The sequence below is a fragment of the Sphaerodactylus townsendi genome, linkage group LG10, assembly GCF_021028975.2.
Source record: "Sphaerodactylus townsendi isolate TG3544 linkage group LG10, MPM_Stown_v2.3, whole genome shotgun sequence".
In the NCBI taxonomy this organism is placed as follows: domain Eukaryota; kingdom Metazoa; phylum Chordata; class Lepidosauria; order Squamata; family Sphaerodactylidae; genus Sphaerodactylus; species Sphaerodactylus townsendi.
This window is the reverse complement of record NC_059434.1, coordinates 37,375,100-37,390,728: the sequence shown is the minus strand read 5'-3', so window position 1 is coordinate 37,390,728 and position 15,629 is coordinate 37,375,100. Positions and strand designations below refer to the sequence as shown.

Genomic DNA, 15,629 nt, shown 5'->3' with positions numbered 1-15,629 from the left:
TCAGGTAGGTTCATATGAATGTAGGCAGTCATGGCTTCTAGAATGTTGATTCATGATAGATTCATGATAGGCAAAATAGGTTCATGATAGGCCAAGTAGATTCATGATAGATTCAAAGTAGATTTGTGATAGGCAAAATTAAGTACACATAACATGCAGTTAACATGTGGAACTTGCTGCTGCATTGTAGCTTGGAAATGTAGTTTAAAAAATTCATGGAGAATCTACATTTTCAAGCCATCATGCATGGACTTACATTTTTAAAGGAAACCTTTATGACATATTTTACTTTGCTGGTTAAGGTGTTATCTCAGTTGTGCTGATAACTTTTCCGAATCTGTGATTTACATTCTTGTATGAGCTTCTTTTGTTGTAGTTTGAAATAGCTTCGTAGCATCCTGAAGATGTGCTTATGATGTTTCTATTAACTTCAACTTTCTCTTGATTAATCCTTTTTAAAATTGATTCCTCTCAAATCAGATGTGACCATGATGGACTTTGGAGGCAACTTTCTATATAAACGATAAACTTAATAGCTTGGTTGCATTTGTCTTCACCTCTTTGCAAATATCTACCACTTAGGTTAAAAGGAGCTAAAATTCTACGTTAGATAGAAACCTCAAGCACAATTCTTGACTCCTCCTTTCATTACAAAAATTCTGACCACTATAGAATTCTTCTAGCAATGTTAATAGTATATTCAATGTCTTAATTAGAATTCTTTTATTTAAGTGTTAAAGGCTGCAACGGGATTGCAGTTGCCAGAGTGGTAATAGGAGGTAATACAGCCAATTGCAAACAGCAGTCTAATTTGTTGATTTCAAGTGAGGTGTAATTATATTGCTTCATTTGCTGAGCAAATCATAAGAGAGTTTTTCTAAATCAGCCTGATTGTGTAATGAAGAGCTAATTACAAACAGCAGTGCACTTGCAGCAAATGTATTGTTAACTGCTAATGCCAGGTTGGCTCCAGTGTTGCAATGCTTCATTACTGCATTAACAAAAGCAACAATGGAATGCTGCCCAGTACTGGGCTACCATCCTTGCAGTTGCAGACAGAAGCATTTATTACATCTTCAAACATGTAATTGCTGAAGAAATGCAGTTTGATTTTAGTTTTTCCATTTCCCTTTTTCACAAATTTGGATATCACAGTGACATTTTTAGAAATACAGCCGTGGGAAGCAAAATCGGTTGACAACCCCTCTCGTTGGCCTTCAGCAGCTCCATTAACATATCAGTCGTACTTTGGACATGTAATTTGTCTGGAAGCTGTTTCAAATGACTGCAGCTATTGGCTGCAACTGAATATTGTCACTTTATTCTCCCCAGAAAATCTCTTCATTTTTGCCAATTTCATTCTATTGTTTGAATAAGTTGGAGCCTATCAACACATCCACTTTGGCATGCTGCATGCATGGACACTGACACTCACAGAATCTAGATTTTCTTTTCTGATATTTGTAATGTGGTGTTCACAGTGGTGTGCGTGCAAAGGAATAACATATATACTAATGAATGCACACATCCAGTAAATCATGGCTTTGTGACCAGTATAGAACTGGTATGCTATGGTTAAATGGCCTGTGCGGAAAGGGCCTCTATCCCTCCTTCATTCTGCTTTAGCCAATCACCCTGATGAGATGTACCTATTCAAGCAGTCACCTATTCACCAACCTGAACAATGGATGTTAATTACAGGTGGGTGGGTACAGAGCACGCCTGCAGGGCATGGAGATTTACTCTGCCTTGATCACTTCATGCAGATCCTGTTAATTTACAACTGTTGAAACCTAGCTTTGTTTAGGTGTTCATGTGCACCTCAGTTCAGATCCTTTCAGATCATGAGCATGTTTCACTTAACCTTGCTGTTTAACAAGCAATTTCAGCGAAATATGCTGGGACAAAGAAAGAAAGCATGTTTCATTTTGGGGTTTGTTTGTTTGATTTTGAACCCCTCCAATTTCACAGTTAATATTGAAAAACCTATGTTAAAAAGAAATAATTCAGCCTCTAGTCTGTTACTTGTGTACCACTTGCATAAATATTTGGTCATTCATAATTCTGATAGTCTTAATAGGATTGAGGGGACATGGACCTTTTGGGAAAATCATGAGGTCAGAAGAGCATGCAAGCCCTTGAGTATTCAAAAACACACTGATGCTCTATGAATAGGTTACAACCCCAGTTGCATTAGTGCACTACATTTCACAATGCATTAGTTTTACCCATGTGGGGGGAAAAAACCTTGGCATTTTTGTGGAGAACTCTGGGAAAACATCAGGTCAATCTATTTACGACCAGCAAAGTGAAGAGTGGTTATTAAGAAAATGGTAGGATAGAATTAAAAGACATTACTGTTTCAAACATACATGAAGCTGTATACTGTCAGACTATTGGTCTGTCAAGGTCAGTATTGTCTTCGTAGATTGGCAGTTGTGCTTCCTGGTCTCAGGGTGAAACTAGACATGACAGTGTTTTTGATGATGCCACAAGGATGCTGCAGCTATTTTCAATGTATTTAAAAATGCCATAGTATAATCCTTTTTGTTCCCTTGTCCTTTTCAAGTGCCAAAAGAGCTGCTAAGGGAATGGCCATTTAAGCACTTGAAACAGTGTTGGGGAACAATGGCACCTCAGCCTATTGTACTGCATGCCCAATCAGGACTGGGACCTCCTTTAAAATGACTTTTAAATGGTGGCTGCATTTTTATGGCAGCTGGGATGAAACCTTCACATCTAGTATAGTCATCAGACAGAAGACTTTCTTGTCAAGTTTCACCTGATGCTTTTCATTGGAAATCAAGAATTGAACCTGAGATGTTGTTTACGCAGTAAAGATGTGCTACTGCCAAACTACCGCATACTAATAATATGACCCACTTTTATGTGTAATTTTTGACATTCCCATCTCAAAAAGCTTATAGTGAGGTGGAAAAAAGAACAACAGATGAAGTACATACCTTTTATATAGGTAAAGTTGCCTTCATCTGTGGCTGGCATCTTCAGAGGTGTATCACAGAGAGAAGTCTGTTACACACTGACCATTTCCACACGGCGCTGAGCAGGGGTGCATCGGCATCGCACGGACAGTCCCAGTAGGGGCACAGGCGATGGCGCAGCCTTAGCACAGGCTGTGCCATACCCGAACACCCCTGGCCTGAGCAACAGCTCTGGAGTTACAGGCCGGGGAGGGGGGTGTCCCCTGGCCTCTCCAACGCACCAGAAGCCAGGAGATGAAGGCAAGGCATTCAGGGAAGGCGGGGGGGATGGCGCCTTTCACCTGCTGCCATTCTCACAGCAGCGGGTGGAAAACGCCACTGTTGAAAATCCTTGCTTGTGGAGTGAGGTTCAACAGTGGCGTCTTTGTGCTGCTTGGACGTTGCGAGCACAGCACCACTGTGCGAATGCCACCCCAGGGATGGCGTTTTTAGTGTCCCTGGGGCACTGTTATCCACCTGTGCGGAAACAGCCACTGTGTCTAGTGAGAAGAGAATGTTTAGTGGGGTATATATTGTCCATGACCCAGGGTGGGGAACCAATCAGTAAGTGTTTGGGTGGAACTTACTATGCAGAGGTGTGGTTGAGTGCATTTTATTGCGGGTGGGGTTATCAGTCCATTTACATTTGTAGTCACACTTGCATTCCCTGCAGCAGCATCAGTATCGGTGAATGCAAATCCTGTGTTTGGGGGGAGTCCATTGTCCATGAACTTACACCTCTGAAGATGCCAGCCACAGATGCAGGCAAAACGTTAGGAACAAGATCTACCAGACCACGGCCACACAGCCCGGAAAACCCACAACAACCAGTTGTACCAGGATTGCTTAGCTTGGAAATAGATTTCTTAAGAAGAAATAAATGTAATATCGCAGGCTAGAATCATTGGGGTGTTTTATGGTTTCCTGGCTGGCCATGTTCTAGTAGCATTTATCCTGACATTTCACCTGCATCTGTGGCTGGCATATTCAGAGTAGTAGTAAAGTAGTAAAGCAAGTGGAGTATATATACCTGTGGAATGTCCAGGGTGGGAGAAATAACCATTTTCCTGTTAACAAGTGTAAAGGGTGCAATTAGCTTGATTAGCATATATTTGGTGGGATCCACCCATTTAGCATGTGAATAGCCATGAAGATAGCATAATCAATTAGTGAGGGCATCTCTGGTCTTTTGAGCCATCAGATCCTCTGAAGATGCCAGCCACAGATGCATGCAAAACGTCAGGAGAAAATGCTGCTAGAACACAGCCATACAGCCTGGAAACCACACAACACCCCAATATAATAATCATTTTAATCATTTATTTACAGTCAATGACCAGTACAACAGAACACACCCCAGTGTAATGTCTTGTAAAACTGAGAAAAGGATTAGAGAACTTTTGTTTACCAGAATTGATAAGTATCCACTAAAATTAATAGAAGTGGATTGGATCCCACAAATCTGTAGCGCTAATGATGGGACCTTCTTCTGGATTTCATGGAAGGTCCTTTTGCTCCAGGGAAAAGTGCACCAGAGGAAAGCACTGCTGTTAACAGCACAGGTTTCTAGGATCCCATCTATGAAATTTTGGGTAAACCAGAGGAAAATTGGTGATAACAAAACAATGGGCTAATCCATCAAAACTGTCACCATCAAAAATAGCAATTACCAATTTTAGTTTAATAGTAAGGGCATGAAGACATCCTAACTATCTGTAATTAAGCATATTTTTAAAAGTATGATTCATGACCATATTTTCCTTGTCAAATGGTTGCAGATTTGATCTGCGTTATTTTGGAGTAATATATATTATTATTAAGAACAACATGGGTCAAATTTAAAGCCTCGACATTAGATTAGAAAGCAAGTGTAGTGTGATGGTGATTCTTGCTCTTCAAGTTCTTCCCAGGTTTGTCCTTGTGGAGAACATCCATGAAGATTTTCCTTCTGCCTTACCCTGGTTCCCTATTGGAACACCATTCAAGTACAATATCGGCATGACCCATTGGTACAATATATTTTCATCAATTTAAATGCCTTTCAACTTTTTAATTTCAGTGATTTCAGTGATTATAAATACATCTAGTGTGAACTTTACCAAATCAATGGCTTAATTTTAGTCTCCAGATTTACATGCTTATGATTACATCCAGTGTGAACTTTTCCAAATCAATACTTTGTGCTAGGCTTGCAGCTGAGAAAATAAGAGAATGACAGGACATGAGCAATTAATCTTTGGTCTCTGTATCAAGCTCCATTTATTCTAAAATTCTGCTGGCTGAGTAGGCTGAAGCATGCTGAAGGATTCCAAACAGAATCCATAGCCATGTATAGAATGCTACTGTAAGTTTTGTTCCATCCTCAATTTTATATTTCAAAACTTTCTCCAAATATGTTTTATGCCCATACTTGTCTGAATGGTTGGGTGTTGTCACAAAAGAAGCTGGTCTGTACATTGTGAAGATGGTTTATACTTGGAAGTGACTTGGTGAAAACTTGTCTTAATTTTCATATCATTAGACATAATCATAGATCATGAACAGTGTTTTGCTCTAATGCCATAAATTATCACCAAACATTAGTTTGGTTTGTTTGTTGTAAACCTCCTATTTGAATATAATCACTGACTTCTTTTTTGGGGGGGTGGGGGTGGGGGGTTATAGCTAATGCTGCTACCTCATTAGGCATGGTTGGCTACATATTGGATGGTTAAATGAACTTTAATGTTGTTCAGCTTCCAAGTATGCTCCTCTGGATTAAGAGAATTTAGCTACTGGAGCTTAGTCAGTGAACAAAAGAAGGTCTGCATCTTCAGCTAGCTGACAAGAAAGTGGATCCAAGGATATGTTATGTTTCTTCCCAAGATTGGAGGAACTTGCATTGCTTTAAAAACTAGCATTGGATGCTCACTTACAATCCCATTCACAATTTGTTTTTGTTATTTTAAAATTTATTTAAGACATTTATTAGCCATCTTCCTTCTTTATGGAACTCAAGACAGCTTACAACATAGGTACAAGACATAAACCCATTTTCTGAAACCCCAAAATTTAAAATTACAATGCAGGACTGCTAGTAAACTTAACCCAGTGTTTCTTAAACTGAGGGGGTCAAATGAATCTCCTTCAGAAGGTTGTTCCATAATTGTGGGACTGCCAGTGAAAAGGCCCTCTCTCATGTACTCACCAAATGAACTTGTTTGATTGATAGGACAGTCAGGAGGGCATCTCTTAATTCCCTGACAGAAACATATGGGAGAACACAGTCTTTTACATATCCTGTCTCAAGCCATGTAGGGTTTTAAAGGTCAAAAACAATACTTTCAACTCAGGATGGATCAGTATTGCTATAATTGCTATAATAGCAGTGTCACATGCTCCAGATAGCTGGCCCCAACTAGCAATTTAGCCTCATTATTCTGCACTAGCTGTAGCTTCCAAACACCCTTAAAGAATAGACCCAATAAAGGGCATTGCAATAGTCCAGTGTAAATGTGACTAAGGCTTGGATCATTGTGACTAAATCTGGCTGAGCCAGGGATGAACACAGCTGATGCACCAGCCAAAGTTGGGCAAAAACACTCCAAACCACTGGAGCTATCTGGTTTTCTAAGGTGACTTTTGTGTCAAGTAGCCTTCCCAAGGTGTGAATCTGGTGTTGTCGTTTTTTTTTTGGGGGGGGGGGTTGACCCCATCCAAGACAGGTAAGATCTCAAGTCCCAGGCTGCTTTTCTGCTAACCCAGAGAACTTCTGTCTCATCAGAATTAAGTTTAAGTTTCTTCCAAGATCTCCTGGAATTGAGAATCAACAAAGCACTCAAGCCCCTTTCTCAAGAATGAAAGACTGGAGACTGGCCAGAAGTCCTCTACCATAATAGAGCTTAGAGAGGGTTCTCCCCCTCCCTCCAAAAAACCCCTGCATGAAAAAACCCCCTGTACTAATCACTGTTTCTTGAACTTGTTTGGCCTAACCTCCACCCTCAAGTAAGCATTTGCCATTCCCCTTGCCTACTCAGCCAGCTCTCCTCTAGCAGTTTTTGTTGGCCAGGAAGGACAAAGTGTCAAGAGCACAAGTGCTAGGTCTAACCTCTCCAAGGATTTTGTCCCCATCCTTGGGCTCCACAAGTTGAAATCAAGCCTATATTTGTAAATTAACAGGTATCACAGAATACTATGGAAATGTTATGGATTCCAATCATTATTAATTTTTCCCCATACATGGTAGGCCTCTCTCCTTATACATACGGTATGCTATATATTTTCAACAATACAAACAGAAGACTTGCAAAGATTCTTTCCTGCTTCCTACACTATTTTTTATTTTACTTTCTCTTCCTCTGGCAGTCTGCTCACTCTCTCCCCTTCCCCCTTCCTTCTCTCCTCCTTTTTGTCTTCAGCTTGCCCTCTTTCTATCCATACCTGCAGCCTCCCCCACATCCTTTTATTCCACTCACCTACCTGCCTATCTATCCACATGCTTTTTTCTGTTCATCCCTTCCGGTTTTATCTACTGTCCTTCTTTTATCCTCTTTTCATCTCTGCTTCCATCCTTTCTTTTCAAGTCTGTTTTTGTGACCCTCCCTGCCCTTGATTAACAATAACCAAGGCATGGAAGTCTTAACAATGTTACCCAGCAACACCCCCCCGCCCCCACCCCCCAAAAAAACTCCTGGTAAGATCTATTGTTGAAGGCTTTCATGACCAGAATCAACTGACTGTTGCAAGTTTTCTGGGCTGTGAGGCCATGGTCTGATAGTTTTAACTTATAATGGACTAATGATGCATAACTTGGATCTAATGATGCACAACATGTACCAGCTAACAATCAATTTCATCTTTGAAATGTTGAGCAATTTCACTTCAGCTCTTTCATTTGAACTCAGCCATTGTTCCCCTTTACCTTAATAAACATGCATTAAAAAAATACATGGTCTGTTCAAGCATCAGGCTGCAGTAAGGATCCAAGAAAAGATTAAATCACACAGTCCTCTAATCCCTAAACTATGTTTATCCAAAATGATGTTTAATTAAAATAGACCAGTGATCCTTGATGTTGTGCCATTTAAAAATCCTTCATTATCTTCCTTTTCAGAATTAGGAGTCCCTCAAAACAAACAAAAAAGAAAAAAAATGACATGTGCATGGGATCACCAGGCACTAACTTTATTCATGTACTTTTATAATGGAAATAGCAAGCGGATGAGCTGCTAGCAGAGGAAACCTCTGTGGGAAACAAATGCTGACAATGGCTGGCTGGCAGGAAGGAAGGAAGGAAGGAAGGAAGGAAGGAAGGAAGGAAGGAAGGAAGGAAGGAAGGAAGGAAGGAAGGAAGGAAGGAAGGAAGGAAGGAAGGAAGGAAGGAAGGAAGGAAGGAAGGGGAATCTTAAGTGATAGAGAATGGTACACACCCACAATGTGGCTTGAAAAAGTAACTACAAGGCTTGGGAGGGAAGTGGGGTGGGGCAGGAGGGAGGTAAGACAGATACCACTTGAAAAAAAGTAACCATAAGCCTCAGAAAGGAAGGGGGGAGAGGAAGGTAAAGAAGGCTAGAGCTCTTGCAATAGACCTTCGCTAAAAGTTTTAAAAAGCATCTCCTGATCATCCTGAACTAGTGGCAGCTTAAACTGGACAAACTTGGGTGAGGGAAGGTGGGAGCAGCAGCGGCAAAACCTGGAGGAAGAGAAACGCTTCCTGATTCCTCTTGCAGCTAAAGCTAGGTGGGGGGAAAGTTACAGTTTACCAGGTTTTGAAAAACGTGCAGCTTTGCTGATCTGAGGTGAGTTTGAGAGAGGCCAAAATGAATGCATAGTGGAAAATCTAAGCTGAAAGAAAAGTAAGCTCACTGTGAGGTAGACAATAAGTGTAAAAAAGGTCATTGTGTCAAAAGGAACGATAGGAATAAAACAGGAAGGGAGGAAGTTTTGACAGACCTTTTGCACTTTGTTTTTTTCTGGCATGCCTTTGCAAAGTTCTGCTACTTCACCTTTAATTAAAAATGTCTGCAGATCAAATGATAAAAGTTTCTTACACCCCGCCTACATTTTGCTTGCTTAAACTGCACTTGGCACAACGGAAATGTGTCCCCATTAAACTGAATTCATGCTAATGATGTCCTGATTAAACAACTATTATTGCCATTTGCTATCTTTAGCTAAATCAGTTTCCTAAGTTTCGGTAATGTATTGGTCCCTGTTCAGTGTATCCTAATTACGGAGTATTTTGTAGTAGTATTGAGCAATATTTATGAGCACAAAGCACATTAATGTTATTTATACAGACCATCAGGACCCTTTCTGTTCTAAAGTCTTTCTAAAACCTCATGCTATTGAAACAATAAGCTATATGCAGCATGTGTGCTGAGCGTGAATATGACACTGGCCCAAGCCGTCCAATGGTCCATAATCTGGGAAAACAAGGTTCAAATCCCCAGTTATCATGCAAGCTCACTGGGTGGCCTTGGACCCATCGTTTTCTTCCAGTCTCACCTACCTCATAGGGTGGTTGTCATGAGGATAAAATGAAGAGACAATGATGTTTAAGCTGCTTTAGGTTTCTATTGGGGAGAAAATCTTTTAAAAAAATTAAAATATCTTTAAAAAACCCACTTATTCTGTATTTGTTCCTGTTCTTGCTTTAATCAAAATATTTTTCTAAAGTTTTTCTTGTATTGTAGAAGTTAGTTTATTGTTGATTCCAGAGAGTGCAGCTATAACTGTATACAATAAAAACTGTATGCAGTTATCCTTTCCACATCGCTGGGGTTGCTGTCTGAGGGTGGACCCATTTTTCCTTTGTGCGAAACTCTCTACCAAAAACACAACCCACTCCATTGCTGGAGTAATAAATTGGCCATAGCCATTTTATTGAGTGGAAGTGTGAGGCTAAGCATGGGTCTGGATCTGGTCATACGGGTCGGCCCCATTGTGCTGTGAAGCTCCGCCCTTAGAGTGCCAGACACCCGATTGATGCTTAAAGCTCTACTACTCAGGGGCTCTGCTTGGGGGTGGGGCCCAGGCTCTCTGGCAAAAGTGTGTTCCCCCCCTTGGCCCTGTTTGGCAGGGGCGGTTGCCTCTTGCCGCTGCCGCAGTTCCCAAGGAGAAGGCCTAGCTCCCTAGCTCCCTTCGCCCTTCCAGATCAATACCCATGCGCCAAACCACCAACTTATCTAGGCTATGACAGAGAAACATGCATTAACATAGAAGAAAGTTTTAGGGAGAGGCGGGCAGGAAATCGTCAGCCAGCAAACACATGGCTGGCACAAAGGAGGGCGAGCCCCTTTGAAGTCTTGGTTCACCCCTCCTTTCCTCCATTGACGTTAGTCCTTGCCAGGCATGGGCCCTCTTCCCCTTCTGCCCTTACCTGGGCGGCATCCACTGGTTTCACCTCCCCACACCCCGAGCAGCAACTGTATCTCGTGATAATTCACAGACGTCTTTAGGCATGAGGTGCCCCCTGGAATCTGGAAATTTGCATTAAAAATGTTTGGTCCTCTCTTTGTACCAGAAAACAAGTCTGATTTCTTTTTATTTTATTTTAATTTTAAAAGCAATTGTGCATATTTATGGTATTAAAAGATAAAATATGTTGATATTATACAATGCTACACATATATTTCATGCATTTGTGAGTTTCTAAACTTTCTCTGTGCTGTCTGCTGGCCATCACGTGTTGTCTGTGGCTTCCATAAAACTCTCCAAAAATTCTCATTTAATTTCTTATGCTGACTCAAACCGCAATGGGGAAGGGATAACTGTACAATAAAAATCAGTGGTATTTTAAAGATGAACAACATTTATGTCAGAATGAGAATGAGTCAGAGCTCACTTCATCAGATGCATTACACATGGACTTCAGTGTATCCAATTAACTGAGCTTTGACTCATGAGAGCTTATGGTGGAGCAACAGACTAACACAGATACTTATCTGGCATTGTTATAAGTGTTTAAATTGAACTGTTGACAACTTTGGATATCTTCTGAAAACAATTTAATTTTCTTATTTAGTTCTTTACATGTTGATTCAGTAGTAAACACTTATTCCTATCTATGATTCTGACACTGTCTGCTGATCATCAGGACCAAAAAGTTTTTAAGTTTTTTTAAGGTTTATGTTATATATACATATATTCTGAAAGTGTTTCCTTTGCCACCATGAGTCCATCTGTTCTGATAGTACTCCCAAGCGTATCTTTGCTTTTCTTAATATTAAGTGATGTTTTCATGTTGGAAAGAGACATCTGAAGACACAGAGTAAGGAGCCATCTATTTGTTTTACATTTTTAGCACACAAATGGTGAGTGTAGTAGTGCACTGCCGACCCAGCAGTGCCGTAGTAGAACGTTGGGACGCCAACGGACCTGCGGCCTTGCCGGTCGCATCGCACCCCCACTCCTCATCCCCCCATGAGTCACGGGTCATGAACTGTCTGGCTCAATCACCGGGCGCAGGGACAATGGTCTTGCCCCCAGGTGAGGATTAGGCTCAGACGCGTACGCTCCTCTCCGCACGTAGCCAGATGAGATCATGCATCACATGATGATCTCCCGACCTCCCGCTCTCCTGGAACTCCCCCCAGTCCTCCCTCCTACACGCCCCCGATAGAGTAACAATAAAAGGTGCCAGGAACCGGCAGACAGGAGTCTCGCTAGGAACACGGACCTCCGGTCTCCCGCTGCTGGCGATCTCCACCAGATGTTATCTCCGCGTCTCGTCTCGTTCTTACGCTGACCGCGTGGGTCGACTACAAGCTGGTGCCGAAACCCGGGAATCCTCGAACCTCCACCCTGCTCACCGTCGCCTGGGGAAGGGCCGCGATACCGAAGTCCGCTGGATCGGCGCATCCAGGGACCACCGTTTCGGTATCGCCTGTCCTCTGGATCGGCGCATCCAGAGACACGCGTCCTAGGACACTCTCTCGTCCGACGGAACACCGGTGAGTATGGGAGCTTGCAAAAGCAGGGCTTATGACAAGCACGTTGACGAACTGAAAGCGTTAACGAAATGCGGCAGGGTCCCCGTAAAGAGAAGGGAGCTGCGCAAACTGGTTGAGGAGATTGAAGCTCAGTGTCCATGGTACCCAGAGGGGGGGACATTGAATCTTAAGGACTGGGAAAACATCGGGCGCACTCTTCGCACAGAGCCTCGCGCGCCGATGTCGCTGCTACTGACGTGGAGACAATGTTTTGTCGCCATCAGCCTGCAGACCTACGGCTCCCTTGCTGTAGGCCGCCCTCCTTTCGATCTTCCACCTTCAATTTCAACCCCGGAATTTTCTCTATCCACTAAATTGGACGCCTGTCCTCCTTCTGCCCCCCTCGCTCCTTCACCCAATTCAAACTCTCCCGCGGCTCGGCCGCCCCCTCCCCTTGCTCCGCCTTCATTTTCCGAAGCCACTGCACCTCCGTCAGCGCCACGTAATGGCGCGGGTTTCAAAACTCTTGCAGAACGTATTAGCCACGATCTGCAGAAGAAAGAAACCCTGACGGAAGACGACGCCGATATTCTTGCATTGTGCCCCATCCACTTCACAGATACTGAGGGGGAGGATGGCGTCATCCGGCGGGTTGTCGAGTACCGCCCCCTAAGCTATAACATCCTTACCGAGCTCCGCAAAGCAATGCGGGACGTAGGAGTCACTAGCCCCTACGTGAGAGGCATGCTGGAAGCCATCGCAAGGAACCACCTAATGGTTCCAGATGACTGGAAGACCACCTTTCGCATGCTCCTGAGCCCTGCGCAATTTGTGGTCTGGGAAAGTGAGTTCCGCCAGCAATGCTTCAACAGAGCAGCCACCTCTGGCGGCGCCTACACCGCCGCTCAGCTTTACGGCTTCGATGCTTTTGCCAATCCCAACGATCAGATTGTCCTGCCTGAGGCCACCCTTACGGTCGCCTCTGAGTGCGCCTATAAGGCATTTGTCAAAGTCCCCAATGCCGGCCAGCCAACCCAGAGTTTCTCCTCCATCCGGCAAAAACCCCAAGAGCCCTATGCCGAATTTGTGAACAGGCTCCAGGAAGCGCTCAAGAGGCAGGTAGATAGCGAGGAGGCCCAAAACGAGCTCCTCATGCGCCTCGCAAAAGAGAACGCTTCCACGGAGTGCCGCAGAGCAATCACGGGCCTGGGCAAAAATCCTGAACTGGCCGACATGCTTAAGGCTTGCCAGGACATCGGGTCCTCCGCCCACCAAGCTAGCCTCCTCGCCGCAGCACTCTCCACCGGTGGGAGACAGTCTCAGGATGACTGCTTTAACTGCGGCAGACCCGGACACTTCCGAAGGGAGTGTAGGCAGCCCGGTGGGGGGGCCTACAACCCCGATGGAGGAGGGTCCTCCCCCAGGAGGAGAAGGCCACCTAAAACCCGGTGCCCACGTTGCCAGAAGGGCTTCCATTGGAGAAACGACTGCCCGTCGGGAAACTCCCGCCCGGGCGTCTCCCCAGCCCAGGACCAAGGAGGAGAGTACTAGAGCAGACCCAAACGCCAAGGCCCCTACCAAAACCACCCCCCTCTCGTGGCATCTCACTCGCATGCACCCAGCCCATCTCCTTTAAGTTCCCCCACGAGGTTCTTGTCGCCCCAACCCAGTATGACGAGCCCATCCCTACCGGGACAATTGGGCTAGTGCTGCCAAAGGCCTCTGCCGCTGAACAGGGACTGTTCATCGTCCCCGGAGTGATCGACTCCACGCACCAAGGACCCATCCACCTCCAGGTCTGGACAAACATCCCACAGGAACTGCCCGCCGGAGCCAGCTGCGCTCAGCTGATTCTCTTGCCCCATGCGCTGCCCGCTGCCGACCCAATAAAGGCTACGAGCCCCAGCAGCCAACATGGCGCAGCCTACACCACCGTCGCAGCGGTGGAGACACCTATCGGGAGCTCCCGTCCATATCTGGAGCTCACCATAGAAGGATGTAAGTTCAAGGGCCTGGTGGACACCGGCGCTGATGTTACCGTCATCAGAGCAGCCGAGTGGCCCGACCAGTGGCCGACCGAGGCTTGCCCGCACATCTGGGGGGTGGGGGGGAGACAAACCGCGAGACGGAGCATCCGCCCGCTCACGGTCAACAGCCCAGGACTCGAGCGGCAGCTCACAGTCCGCCCCATCATTTTGGACATCCATGTCAATCTCTGGGGAAGGGACCTTATGAGTCAGGTCAAAACGACTCTGGTTTGGGACGGGTAGAGCCGTCACAGGTCGTTGATCCCAATCTGGCCCTCCGAAATTGTTTTCTAATTTCCGCAGGAAATCTGTTTCCCTCTCCCCTCCTCTTTTCCTTCTGTTTTTTCGACCAGTAAGGGCGGGAGGGCCAATTGGCTGACTGGCCCTCCCTGGATTAAAATCTGGGCCCGTCCTGATACCGTAGCACTGTCAGGACAGGCCCCAGTTTAAAAAGGGGCTGCCGCCATTATGCCCCTAATACCCACAAGGGGTTGCTGCAAACACAGATCCTCTCAAGATTTGGGTGGGTGGTGTTTGCCACGCTCGGCCGAAGCCGCCCCTTAAGGAGCGGTCTCGGCGGGCGGCAACCCCCCGGGATAATTCGATCACAAAATTTAGCACCATCCCGCTTCCTGCATTAGCCACCAAGGTCACGGTAAGTGCAACTCCCTTGCAAAGAAACCCCCCCCTTCCTTTTTCCTTTGTGTGTGCGAGAAATTTGCCCCTAATTGCCGGATTGCTTCATTCCCTGGATGCACCCATCCCCCCAAAGGGTGCTCCCAAAGCCCCCTTTGTGTTGCTGATTAAGCATGCATACCCACAATCCCCCCAGGACCCGCCTGTTCCCTCCCCCCTCGAGGCTCGGACCCTCGCCTTGACGCACCCTGATGACGCTCTGAAGCCAATTCCCACCAGGGTCGCCTACCTCCTGCCCTCCCTGTCAAACAACTAAAGAGAGAGGTGGCATTTGCAGAAGGCCCCCAGGAGATTGCATTAAAAGCAACCTTCACAGGCTGCAAGAGCTCGACGCCTAACTTCCTTCCCATATCAAATCTAAGCACCTAACTTCGATCCCAATCTCCCGCCATCCGGCTCTAGAACTGAGCCTGGCGGGACCCGGCCCCCCCCGTAACCTGGGAAAGGGGTGTGTGTTTCAGTCCCTCTTCCTACAGGTTCCCGTGGACTCCGATTCGCCCACGACAGGCCCAACCCATGGAATAAGCCAGGAGGAAACCAGCCCCACATCCGGAGATGGGCGCGCCTCTCTAGAGGATCAGCCCAGCGATCTCAACAGGAGCGCCCATTCGTAGCGCCCAAAGACCCGGATGACCTGGGGGGGAGGCGTCCGGCGACCACCAGCCAGGCCCACAAAACGCTGCTGCGCCAGCAAGACCACCCCGAGACGCCCGAGAACCTCTGTGCGCGCTCTGCTTTTTGCAATCATCACCACCAACTCAGCGACCACCATCCTTTGCCTGCTCTGCTGCCTCCTGCCGATGGCGATGCGGCCACCCCCTGGCGAGCTTTCACCAGACCAGCATCTGGGAGCGGGTTTGCTGCGGCTGCCAGCGTCTCATCTTTCTGCCTGGGCCCAGTACCCACAGAATTAGGGAGCCTGCTAAGCTCCTGCCTGCTCCCCGTCTGCCAAAGCACCCGGGGACTTCCTGGCGGGAGTCTGGGCTGGGCCCCTTCATGAATGCCACCTCATC

At 45.8% G+C, this 15,629-nt stretch overlaps 1 protein-coding gene across 2 annotated transcripts in view; it reads left to right on the top strand.

Moving 5' to 3' along the window:
* The window catches only part of GALNTL6 (polypeptide N-acetylgalactosaminyltransferase like 6), a 605,637-nt gene that overhangs the window by 338,126 nt on the left and 251,882 nt on the right, over positions 1–15,629 (top strand). The window lies entirely within an intron of this gene.